Source organism: Calypte anna, chromosome 3 (assembly GCF_003957555.1).
Source record: "Calypte anna isolate BGI_N300 chromosome 3, bCalAnn1_v1.p, whole genome shotgun sequence".
NCBI classification, from domain to species: Eukaryota; Metazoa; Chordata; class Aves; order Apodiformes; family Trochilidae; genus Calypte; species Calypte anna.
This window is the reverse complement of record NC_044246.1, coordinates 722,339-735,821: the sequence shown is the minus strand read 5'-3', so window position 1 is coordinate 735,821 and position 13,483 is coordinate 722,339.

The following is a 13,483-nucleotide window of genomic DNA, read 5'->3' as shown; positions in this document are numbered from 1 at the left end:
GCTCTCTCCGCCCCCGAGGGGGTCCCACCCAGCGCCCCCCGGGGGAAGGGGCTCTGACAACCGCCCGGTGACACGGGGCAACGGGGGTGATGGGCCGAAGGTGGGTGGGAAGGACCTCTGGAGGGGTGGGGAAGGGTCCCACCAACCCAGCCCTGCACACCTACTACTGGGGGAAGCATTTTTGGGCCTAAACTGCTAAAAAGAAGCCCAGAGCTCAAGGTGGAAGTTCTGGTATGAAAATAACTATCCCAATAGCTATCCCGTGTTCCTGACCGGGGGACTCCTGGCCCCATGCTGGTGGCACTGCTGCCCCTGGGGTCAAGCAAACCCTCAAGGCCCTATGAACCCATCTTTTGGGCAAACACTGCCTCTCCAAGCCCCAGGCAAGGGTTTGGTAGTAAGCATTCATCTCTATTTCACATAATTATGAGTATCAAGCACACCAGAAGACACAGCAATCCAACCAGGGAGGGTGTGGGGCCTTCCAGAGAACTGGAGATGAAGTGACAGTGCACACACTCTCCTCCCACCATTCCATCTCCTCTCACCCTTCAACCCCAGAGGTATCAAGCCATCCAGCATGGCAGATAGGTGCTTAAGGACATCACTTTTTCTCAGTGATCCAACTCAGAAGTGCTTTGGGAATCACCAAACACAGAGTAGCCACTGGCTCCCTCCTTGCTGTGCCTTTGGCAAACCACCAGCAGGTAGCCCACCACACTGTGCAGTAGCCACAGGGATGCTCAGCTGTTCCATTTATCCTTCCCTCTGTCACTCAGCTTGTGGCCTTCACCAAAACTAGCTTTAAAAGAACACCAGTACTCACAGTTTGTGTCAAAAAACAGGTGTCCAAGCTATGGTTTTGTCCCCACCTCTGGCTGCTGAGGATGCCTGAGCAGCAGGTCCCAGGAAACCTGCCTGCAGGAAATATGAAGTTCTAGGAAAGCATCAGCCCTCCCCTTCCTGAGGGCAGCCCTGTGTGCTGCCCCCTCCTTCCAGCCCTCTCAGGAACCACTGCAGGAGGAACAGATCCACCCAGCCCCTACACAAACTGTGGGGCTGGAGGATGGGCACTGCTCCACACCATGCTCTCCCAAGGAGCACCACAAGCACTCTCCAGAACAGAGATCTCCATCCATTCCCCAGGAGAGAACCCATTCCAGCCCCAGAAACGTTGGTTTTCTTCAGGGGTTCATCAGTTCTGTGCCTGCTCCTCACAAGGTGATGCAGCAGGGAGCTTTGTGTTTCACTCAGGGACAGCAAGCCCTGCCTTCAGCAGGTTCCCCTGCCGGGGATGGGGAAATTGCTGGGTTTGCAAAACAGCTATTAAATGCTGCTGCTGTACACATAGAGACCCAGCAATTTATTTATTTTCTTTATATGGTTATACACACACACATTGGCCTGGCAGCCATCACTCACCTGGGCTGACACTCCAGCATTTGCTGTTCCTCTGCTCCTGGGTGCTGGGACCTTACCTGAGGGGTGGCTGTCACAACACACAAGGCTCCAGAGGCAGCTCCCAGCACCAGCTCACACTCCCAGGTTGTTCACTTGGCCCACATCAGCTGTCCTGGGGGGGACAACAGGGCCTTTGGTGTCCCCCCACGGCACTGTGGGGCAGCAGCTCCCCTCCTCCCTCCCTCTCTGGCCATACCCATCACTGGGACATGTTGGTACTCCCAAAAGATTTGAATGAGTTTGAGATCCTGGGGTGTCCCAGGTGTGAAAGGAAGTGGTAGGTGGAAAATAAAGGATTTACACCTGTGGAGTGAGCCACAGCTTGGGTGCAGCATCCTACCTTCCCACAGCTCCCAGGCTGACCACACATTCCACAAGTCTGGCCAAGCACAAAAATTAAAATCTGTCCCCTGGATATAAAATGGGAATCCATGTGCAGGACCCTTTGAGGTCTCACAGGGCCATACTGGCATGAAAACCTGGCAAGAAATGCTTTAAACATCAGGCAAAATAATTAAAAACATGAATTATCACACCACCACATTTTAGCACTTAACATATTTTATTGTTTTATACAAATAAGGCTGGAGCAGTCTGAGGTGAGCAGGGTGCATACAGCAGGCTCTGGTTCTGCCTGCTCTGTTGGGCTCTAACAGCTACAGATCATTACAGTGCTATCAACAGAACACATTCAGTGTGAGGAGCTCAGAGAAACTTCCCTTGAGTTGTTACAGATTTGCTTAAACCAAGTCCCTTGCTTCTGCAGAGAGATCTGCTGTGTTTCGTGGGTTTAGCACCATTTCAGGGAGAAAGTTAACCCCGAGATAAACACTGCCAGGAAAAGGGCTCAGATTGTATAAAATCACATTCTCAGCACCACAACTCCCTCTGGTCAAACAGACTGAAAGATTTCAGCTACTTAAGGAAGGAAGAATTGAAAGAAATCAGAATGTCTCTTCTGATTATTATCTTAGCACAAACCCAAAGTAAGTGCATCAAACCCAAACCACACCAAACCCAAACCACACCAAACCCAAACCCAACTCTGAGGAGCAAACATACAAAGTGCTCAAGCACCTTAACACACCCAACCCCCTCTGAGCACACAGGATCAATAGGATGGGGGAGCTTTGGAGGTCTTAAAAAAAAATAAAAATCTTTAACATCTGAGTTTGCATCTGTCTTAGTAAACTAAAGGGAACAGATGATCATTCCCTGGAACTGTGTGCCCTAGAGCTCCAGGCTGCCAAGACACTCCCTGCCTCTTCCCCAGACTACCAGAGCATCCTTTCAGTGCCATCCCTGCAGACCTGGGCAGGAGCCTTGCAGGCAAGAGGCTTTTGCAGGGAAACCATTCATTTACCCAAAATGGTAATAATTTTTTTTAAAATCCCTGGAAAACTTTCCCAGACATGAAGCTTCCCAAGCTTCCCAGCTGTTTCCTTATTCAGACATTTCCCCCCCTCACTCTTCAGTTAAGGTGACCCAACACAAGTCCCTGACTCTTAAAAAAGACAAACACAGAGAGGATTTGGTGCCCGAGATCAGACCAAGCACCTCAGCTTCACGAGACTTCTGATAAAAATGCCCTCAGATCCCTCCTGCCCTCCACCCAAGGCTCAGCCCTGTTTGCCCCCCAGAGAAGGACTTGGCCCCATATCTCCTGGGGCAAAGCAAGTTCCTGCCCCTCTGGAGTGCAGGGACAGAAAACAGGCAGAGGGGGGGATGCTGCAGTGATGGGGGGGACAGAAGAGGTGCCTGGGACAGGAAAAATGTGCTCTTAAAAACCATGTCCCTGCTGCCAGGGCACACAGACACACTCCCAGCAGTGACATCTCCTCCCTCCTTGTGCTCAGGCTGTGCAGTGGCCATCAGGTTTGCCTCTTCCTCTTCTTCCTCCTTCCATAGATATTCCAGCAGCTGCCAAGGTCCAGCCCGTGGAGCAGCTTTCCTTCCACAACCTGTGCACAACCAGACACACATTCAGTTCAGAAAACACGGCAGAGATCAGCCTGAAACTTGTGCTTTCCATAAAGCTGCAGCCAAGCAGCCCTTGATGCTCCCCCCATCCCCTGGGAACACTCAACACAAACCAGCAGCTGCATGGAGGGGGGGGTGAAATCACTGCAGCCCCTGGGCTGGGAGACCCAGAACAGGGGACTTCCAGCCCTTACCTCACTTTTCCCTAGAAGGGAGATGAGCCATTGCCATGGCACACAGAGCTCAGTGGGCACCAGGTCCAGATTTTTGGGATTCCCTGCCCAGGTGTAGAGAGGCAGCAGCTACACAGGGCCAGGCACAGCCCCCAGGTGTGAGCTGGGAAAGGGCTCCTCAGAGCCACCAAATGGGCTGGAAACAGGTGAAACAATGACTGGGGATTCATCACCACCCATCCCACCCTCCCAGAGCCTCTGCCCCACTGATGCTGTCCTCACAAGCTCCTCCATCCTCTCCCCCAGTAACCTGAACCCTGTGTGTGCCAGGCATGGGTCCACACAGCCCTGAGGAAAGGGCAGTGCCAGGCACAGCTTCAATGTGCTCCTGCCAAAGCATCTCAGCCAGGATGGAAGCACCTTAAGGCTCCTGTGATTCTTAGTGCTGGTTCCCAAAGACAAAGGTTTTAAAAGGTCGAAAGGCAGACTGACTCCTGGGGCACGGGATGCTTTCTGAAGAGATGGACACATAGAGAGAGCTTGCCTTTGATGGGGCCTTTCAGAGCCAGGTAACAGCTGGATGAAAATCCACTACAAAAGAGAATTGGATGTAATCATTAGTGGTGACTTTGGACAGCAGCTGTTTGCTGCATTTTTCAGAAAACTGCTTGATTTGTCCCTCTCGAGTGAGGCCACTTAAAACTCCACACTATGGACCAAGCAGCAACAAAAACATCCCAGCTTTTTGTGTTTGGGCTCTCCTCAGGGAAGTGTCTCAGAGTGAGGCAAAAATAAAAAAAATAAACCTGAGCCCAGAGTCAACAAAGAACAACCCAGCTGGTGTGGGGGAGAAGCAGAGGGGGTACAGTCACCCCATTACACCACCAGTGCCCTGACTGCTCCCAGCTGTGGTGGGCACTGCCCAGGCACAGGCACTACCTGCCCCCTCCCCTCCCCTTGTTTGGGGAGAAAGAAATCAATGCAGAGAGGGGGATTAAAAAATCAAGCTAAAAAGAGAGAGGAATGGAAATACTGAAAGTGATTTTGTGCCTTTTTGCCATTCAGGACATCCAGGATTATTATTTTCTTCTTCTTCTCCATCCTTCTGTGTTTGGTTGCTGCCAACAGCCACCACCTGCTTGTGAAACTGCAGCCTCAGAGCTGGTGTCCAGGCTGGACAAAATGCTGTCTCTCCAAGATCACTGTGGAACAAATTGGTAGCAAAGGAGTTGCTGTCAGCCCAAGTCAGGGCATTCCTGTCTTTGGGGTGAGCAGCCCTTTTCAGGAGGGATTTCAAGCAGCACAGGATCGTGGCAGTGGCACCCCAGCTCCAGAAAACGCTTCAGCAGAAATCAAGCTCCTTCTGTTCTGATGTGTGTGGGCACTGACATCTGAGGACACCTCTTCCCTCACTAAAGAGCACTTCTGCCTTTGGAAAAGGTGTTTCCTGGACACCCCAGCACCTCCAAAGGAATAAATCACCCCCACAGCATGTTTTAAGCCATCTGGCCTAACTTACCATCCACTTTTTTACACCAATAAACCACCTAAATTTAGTCTGGACTTTCCCTCCAGCTAGAGTCACTGTGCAAGTATTTAACCAGGGACATAAAAGTAATCCCTGTTAAACTTTATCCTCATTGCAGCCCCAGAGTGAAGCTGCAGCTCAGCAGTAAACAAGGTAAAAGTGTTTTTTCCATAACCAGTTTGTTTGGCTTCAACTAAAATTCAAGGGCTGTCCTTTCCTTTATAACCACACTCTGTATCTGGGTTAAGGACTTTAAAGTATGCTAAAGAAGGCTTTTGTTCTCCACCTCCTTGCTTTTGCCTCTCAGTAACTTCTGGGGTCAGATCTCCAGTGGGTGGAAGCCAGGAACTCTCCATTGGAGCCCGTGGGGTGTGCAGCTTTTGCTGGCAGTGCCTCTCTGCCTGCAGAAGCCACCACAGGTCACAGCTCTGGAGGAGCTCCTGGACTCCTTTGTGTATAATTCATGGCTGCTGCCTGCAGTAAATAATGCTCACTGCCCTCCCCACGTGCCTCCAGGCATTGTGCTCCTCCAAAGGCCCCAGCAAAGGAAAGTTTGATGTTTATTTTATTTTAAGAATGACTTATTCTGCCCATCCTCCCCTCGCCTACCTTTATCTTGTTTACTGGCTCTGACAATAGCAGGAGGTCACTACCAGGGGACCCCTTCCATCTCAGCCCCCTCCTTGGGAAGGGAGGACACGCAGCCTCTGCTGAGCTCCCCTGCAGGAAAACACAGCACAGATCCTTCAGTTCTTCAGGTAAAGTGCTGACATCTGCCCCTCCTCATGTCTCCAGCTTTCCCTGGGGCTGGGGCTGCCTTCTTACCCTGGAATCCTATTCACAGGTCACACAGGGCTCATGGTGTGCCAAGCATCCCTCATGGGACAGGGGGAGGTGGTGGTGACCAAGCCCCCCTGGGGACATGGGGCTGGTGGCTGGTGCTGGTTGGGGTTCTGGTCCAGCCCAGGCTAAGAGCAGTTCACAACAGCTCTGGCTCACCTGGTCATTATTTGGGCATTTCCCATGAGGTCAGCAACTCAAAGTGAAGCAAATGGGTTATTTGAAACAAAGGGGTTGGAAATGTGGAGGACTTGGTCTCCAGTAGCATCCCCAGTAGAGTTCAGGTGGTTGCATCTTCTGAAGGGGCACTTGGTTGTGAAAGGATGAGCAGTTGTGCAGCCCCAGTGCCACCCTCTGCTCACACTCATCAGGTGTGCACAGGAAGGGTCACAGGCTGTGTTTCAGGAGGTTCTGTTCCACCTCAGCCAAACAGGAGCTGCAGAACTTTGTTGTTCCTCCTGGAGAGCAGTGGTGAAGCAGAGCAGGGCCTGGCTGTGCCCTCAGGAGCAGCTTGTCTGTCACTGTGCTGTGTGACCATGGCTCCCAGCAGGAGAGTTTGCTGGGTAGGATGCAGGTGTCCAACAGCATCCTGGAAGGATACAGCCCTTGGTGGCTTCCAGACAGGGAGCACTACGGGTGTCAGAGCTGTTGTATCTCCTTAGATTCGCTCCTTACAGCCATGCCAGGGGATGGAGGATCTGCTCAGTCTTCTGAAAGAGAGGTACCAGAGCTTCATGGGTTACTCAACCTGCAGACACATCCCCACGGGTGGGAGAAAGTCACTTATCCAGGACTTGGCTGGACTCAGTGTGTCTGTACTGAATTTATAATAAGCCATTCAAGGAGCCAGGCTGGGCAGATCCCACGTCTGCTCCTCCATCCCTGGTCAGCACCTGGAGCAGTGGTAGGCTGTGGAAACCCCTCACACAACCCATACAAACAGTGATTATGCTCCTAAATATTCAGTTTTTACTTTCTCGAGCTTGATTTTAAAGGCAAACATCAGCTTTTCTGGCCTTCATCAATTATTCATGGGCCACTTCAGATAGCCATCAAATATACAATCAAATTAAATTAACGTATCTCCAGGTTGGTAACCCAAGATTTCCTGTTCCAGCCCACAGGACGCCTGCTTCTGTTTGGGTTGCCACTTAATCATTGCATAATATTTGTTTTGGCTTGGCTGTGTGTAAGAAGAGATTTACACCATTCCATCTGCTGCAGCCTGCTCCTCACCAGAGGATCAAAGCTGCCCTGAGCTCCATGGGCTGCGCTGCCTTGGGCACAGACCCCGGGGTGGAACAACCCAAAACACATCTGACTGCCCAGCTCGCCAGGGGGTTAGCAGCCTCAGCAGCCCCCCATCAATGACAGATTCCTCCCCAGCCCCCTCCCAGCTCCTCAGGTGCCCACATAGAATTACACGTGCAGGTTCTGGCAGCTTCTGTACAACCTGCTGACACCAGGGCTCCCACCTGGGTTGGTTTCAGGATCATTTCCCTGCCACTGTTAAAACAGCTCCTGGGGGCTCCTCAAGGTGACTGAGGGTCCTGTTGTACACAGCTGATCCAAAGCCAGTGCCTGCCAACCAGGGACAAAGAGGAGCTTGAGCTGGAATCCACTGGGATTGATGGAAAGACTCAGCCTGCCTGGAGGAGGCACTGAGCCAGGTTCCCCAAGAGCCCTGAGAGGTGACTGAGGAGGAGAAGCTTCACATGGATGGGCACATGGAGCTGAAACAGGGAGGTCTGACAAACCATGGGAAAAAAAAATAAATCAGCAATAAAACTCAAGAAGATGATCTCTGATCAAGTGTAAAGCAGGTGGCAACAGCAGGAGCTGCAGGAGGGGAGAATAAGCACAGGGAACAAACCTCCCCCTTCATCCTCCTGGCACCATCTCCCTGATGGCCAGCTGGCACTCCTGCCACCAAGAGCCTCTGGCAAAGACATCCTTCTCTGGAAGATCCTTCAAACCCAGCATGACCAGAGTGTGGGACACACACCCCTGTTTGTAGCAGAGCTGTTTTTCTCCTGGTTTTCTCCAAGCCCCATCCAACCTGGCCTTGAGCACTTGCAGGGATGGGGCAGCCACAGCTTCTTGGGGCAACCTGGGCCAGGGCTCAGCACCCTCACACCAAACACTTTCTCTTCCAAAGATCCTCTTGCAGCTAAAATCTCCCCTCTTGCAGCTTCAAACCATTACACACACACAGCTGTACCTGACCTGCCTGTAGCAGCATCCTGGTGTGGCTTGAAGGCATCATGTCACCATCTCCTGCTGCTGACCAGAGAACTCCAGTGGTTGCCACCAGCTGTACAGAAGCATCATCTTATCTTGCCTCCAACTCATGCCAACCTGTCATGGGACAGGTTCCTCCTGCTGATACCTGAGAGCAGCATGGCCATGGAGTCCTTTGGATAGCATCTGCCTCCTACCATCTGCTCCACTTTCCACCAAAGAGGCTCCTCAGATGCCAGGTTAAGGCTGGGACTTTGTTGCAGCCACCCATAGAGGCCAAGACACCTGCCAGAAGGTCACTGGTGGCCTCCTGCAAGAGAAGAACCTTAGCTTTCCATGCACATGCCAGAGCAGCCCAGCCTTCCCATAACCACTGAGAGACCCTCTGCATCCCCACAGCCCACATGCCAGCTCCCTTTCCCTTTCCCTGGGATCTGGGCTGATCCATGGGGGAGGCTGAGGATGCTGGGCTCTGCTGGTGGCAATAGCAGCCACTCTCCTGTACCTCCACTTCCAGCTCAGGCGGGCACACCCACCCAAACATCCCTCAGCACATCATGGATGGGGATTCACCTTCTCCACACACCCACCCACCCACCACTGCCTTGGGGGGACCCCTGCTCAGAGGGAAAGCCAATCCCTACCTGCCCACTGGAGGAAGGCCAGAGAATGGCCCAAGCTCCAGGGGATGAGTGCAGGGACCTGGTGGGGTCACCCACAGCTTCCTCGGGGGCTTTGGGGTGGACATTGCAAGAAGGTTCCTGGAAAACCTCCTGTCCTTGGTACTCCTGCCTGGGTGTCCTAACCTGGACTTTGTTTCCTGGGGGAGGGAAAAGAGCTGATTAAAAAGTTCCTGTAAAGAGGGGGAAGCAGATCCCATCAGGAGGGGGTTTGTGGAGCTGAGCAGGAGCTGCTGCTTTACTCAGTGAGAAGCTTTGTGGGCAAAATGGTTTGCACTGGAGATAATTCAGTGTATCAGCCCTGCAACAAGTCATTCAGCGATACCATTTCCAGCCTTTGAGCAGAATGGAGCATAATTGCCAGAGAGACGTTTCCCTCCCTGTCTCTGGATCTCATCTTCACCATTTCTGTAGCTGGAGCCTCAGAAAATTGCAGGTCCCTCTCCTGATGAAGTGCTTAATTGTGACCAGTGCTTTTTTAAAGTATCTGCAGCAGTTAGCTGAAGCTCCACTTCAGACATGCACCCACCCTTGGCCACTTCTTCATCAGCTCCCACAATTTCCCCACAGCAAAAGTTTTCTGGAGGATCCCTGGGGGGCTGAGCACATCCCTGCTTCCCGGGGAGTTCCAGTGCAGAGCCACATCCCAGACAGCAGCACCAGCTGGGGATCCAGAACGATGTTTTCCTACTTTCCTTCCAAGCCTTTTCTCCTCTGAAGCAGCAGAGCTGTGCTTCATCCCAGCAAGCAGGGGGGGGGGGGTTAGGGGGCAGCACCCAAAACTGAATCTCAGCTATTTAAAAGCTGGATTTGCCAGGAAAGAAAAGGAAATTAAGAGAAGGCTCCAGGGAGACCTTAGAGCACCTTCCAGTGCCTGAAGGGGCTTCAGGAAAGCTGGGAAGGGACTTGGGAAAAGGGCTTGGAGGGATGGGATGAGGGGAAAGGGTTTCCAGCTGCAAGGGGGGAGATGGAGAGGAGATCTTGGGGAGGGAGAAATTCTTTGGGGTGGCACAGGTCACCCCGGGGTGAAGCTTATCACAGCCAGAAGTTAAACCCTCATTTAAGGCCAGTCCTGCACCTCTGGTTTGCAGGAGCAACAGCCAGGACAGCCCAAGAGAAGTGAAGTGAAGTGACTGTCTGCCCACATGAGGGGCCAGCCAGGACCAGTGGTGGGTTTGCTGCTTGTTCAGAGGGGCTGTGGCTCAGGATGTGATATGTGGGAGCACAGCAGCCACTGAGCACCCAGAGGGAGCTGCTGGATCTCTGCTGCCTTGGGCTCCTGTCACAGTGATGCTCAGGTGCACCCCAGCTCCAGCTTGGCCAAGGAGATGCTGCTCTGGCACTGGCCATGAACAATGCCCTGCAGACAGATGTGCAAGGCCTGGGAACACTTCCAGACTCTCCTCCTCTCCATTAATTGCCTTCTACCCATTTTCTGTGAATTTGCAAGGAGTTTTTGAGAGGTTTAATGGCTCCTCTGCAGCCTGGTTCTGAATTGAGTGGGTCCAGAAGCAGCCCCAGCTAAGATCAAGTCTCACTCTGAGCACCCTGGGGTGTTCTCAAGGGCCTCGAGTTCAGCACCTCACCTCTGGAATGTTGTCCATAAATCAGATGTCAGGAGTGGAGTCAGCCAGGCCTCAGCACCACATTCATCCATCAAGTCTTGAGGAGCTTCATCACTCCATGGTCTCTTCCTTATACCTGAGCCACCTGGTACCAGGATCTGTGCACCTCCTGCATCACAGGTCCTGGACAAGGATCCCCCAGGAAGTTTCCAGCTGGGGGAGAACTGATGAGGTTTCATCCTACAGAAGCAGCAGATGCCACTGGAAGTGGTGCCACCAGCCCACGTTCAGACAATAGAGCTGCTAATGGTTAATGCAATAACAATTCCATTTCACTGTACATGAGAAAAGATAATTACTTTCAGGGTTTAAGAACTGAACGTGTTGATCCAAATGTAATCTCTGTATTTTAGCATTTGATTATTACATTAGAAATACAAATGTCAATGGGCTGTGGTAACCTAAGTTATCAGAAGATTAAAAGAGATGTGTTACTTAAATTACAGCACAGAGGGAAGAGCAGAAGCCAACAAGGGTCTTGTAACTTTTGTTAATCAAAAGAAAAATTACTTCTGAAAAGCATTTTGGGAGCTGAGAAGCCAGGAGGATGCAACCAGGAGGCAGAAGAGCAGATGGGTCCCACTTCTCCATCACCCAAGGAGTGGACACCCCAGTGGCAGAACTTCCCAGAGGGAGAGATCCACATTCCACATCCATCTCCTGCCCGTCTGACTGCATCCCCTGCTCAGCTGCCGGGGGTTCCCATGGAATCCCCCAACACTCCCCAGAGCTGGAGCTTCACCAGCATCCCCTGGGCTCTCAGACTGAAGGAGCTTTTGCAGTCCCAGCCCAGCTGGCCTCTTGCTCTGACATCTTCTCAAGCCCAGACAGGCTCCTTTGTCCCTCTCATCCTAAACCTGCTCTAATAAATAAACCTGGCACACAAAGGATTTTCTTTATGTCCCAGCCCAACTCAGCACCAAAGCAAAGCAGAGTCTGACCCAGCAGAGCCCATCCATCAGCAGCATTGTCCTCCAGGAGGAGATCCCTACCCTGAACGCCTTGCTGAAAGCTTTGGGCACAAGCTGGGAGCCAAGACTCTGTGTAATAGCTGATAACAAGAGCAGGCTGCCAAGAATTGATTCAAATTGTTACCATTGGCTGCTGAACGAGCTATTGCCTTGATTTCTCAGCAAAGTTCCAGTCTGCAGCAGGCTGCTTGGTCCCTGTGACATTCCTGAAGCACAGACCCTCAGAGGAAATTGTATTACCTGGCCAGCATCCTGGCTGCTCAAAGTTTGTGTGCCTTGCTGCGAGGGATGGCAGGGGAATAAGGAAACAGAGGAAGGGGGAGAGAGGGAGGGGAACTCTGTTTGTTGAGGTTTTCTCTTTTTCCTTTTCAATAAAATGTCAACTCCATTACATAGATGTCAACTCCATTACTGCACTGCTCTGCCTGTAACCCCAACACACAGCTACCTGCTAATAAAACAAGTTTCTCACAGGCAGTGCTGAGGGCAAGCAGACCTGCTGCAGGCTTCCATCTCTTTAAGAAAAACACCTCTTCCTCCCTGCAGGCACCAACACCATTTCCATTATTCTCTTGTCCTCGTATTTGTCACCCAAAAATAAAAACCTGCTCCTCATCCCAGGGAGCCTGTGATGGCCACAGACATCTTATTGAAGGAGAAGCTGGAAAATAGGAAAAGCAACACCTGGCCCAGCAGCAGGGCCCTGAGAGAGCAGAATTCTACAGCAGGAAAGATGGGAGAAACCAAGGAGCAGCTGCTCGGGGTGGGGGACACACCCCAAAACCCTGCGAAGGCTTTTTGGGGGCAAATGCCCCTGAAAAGCAGTGAAATCTGAAAGCCTGGACAAGCCTGCAGCAGGGCAGTCCATGCCATGTCCATCAGCACTTTCAGCAGCATCCCTGCACCCCTCGGGGGGCTTCAGCAGGTTTTGGGGTTTGTGTGTTGGTGAGGGCAGGAGGCATCTGGAGAAGAAGATGAGTGTATGAAACCAGGGGCTGTTTGTTAACACTCTTTCCCTCACAGCCCCTTGGGTTTAAAACCAAACAAACAAAACCCCACCAAAACAAACACAAAAACCAACCTATTAAAAAACCCCAAAAAACCTCAACAACAACCAAACCACAGTGAGGAAGACTCTCACCCCTTCCCAGGAACATCTGGGAGCAGGCAGGAGGAGCAGAGTCTGCAGCCTCAGGTTTGCTGCCTGTGTGCATCAATCCCCAGACAAAAGTGAGTACATATTTAGAAAAGAATAAAGAAATCCCTTCCAGAACAGAAGTTGTTTAGATAATTGATTTCCCTTGGACTCACAAGCACTAAATAACACCCACTGAGCCTCATCTCTGAGATAACCTTTTCCTTCAAATCTCTCTTCCAAAGGACTGGCCTTTGACAGAGACATCTTCCAAAGTGCAAATCCAGCCAGCTTTAAGCCAGCTCACAGGCAAGACCTTTCTGAAGGAAGGCGATGATGATTCCTCAAAGCAATTATTTTTCCTTACTATCCTTTGCATAGAGAGAGCTAATTAACTGCCTGCCAGGTTCTGCAGAATCACAGTGAAAGATGAAGTAGTACAAATGTCATAATTAATTAGCAGTTTAATGCTAGAATGAACATAGCAAAGGTGCTGTAAATATGCAGGTGGCAGAACCTCCACACCAGTGCTGGGGGATGACCCAGCCCTGGGGGGTGGCAGATGGGAACCACATCCCCATCCCTGGGCAGGGAGCTCAGCTGGAATCACAGAGGAACACCCAGGAATAACCTGACACCTCCCCCAAGGAGCCAGCCAGGGGATGCTCATGCCTGGTGCTCACCTCCTTGGTTGGACCCCACAGCTCCCAGGTCCCTGCAGCTCCAGACCCTGCTGCTTTCCAGAGAGGTAAAGTAGTTCCCACCTTTCCCCAGCCCATCAGGGTGTTCTGTTTCTGTATTTTTGTGAGCATGATGATGGTGAGAGGGCACCATCCAGCTTCCCCAGGG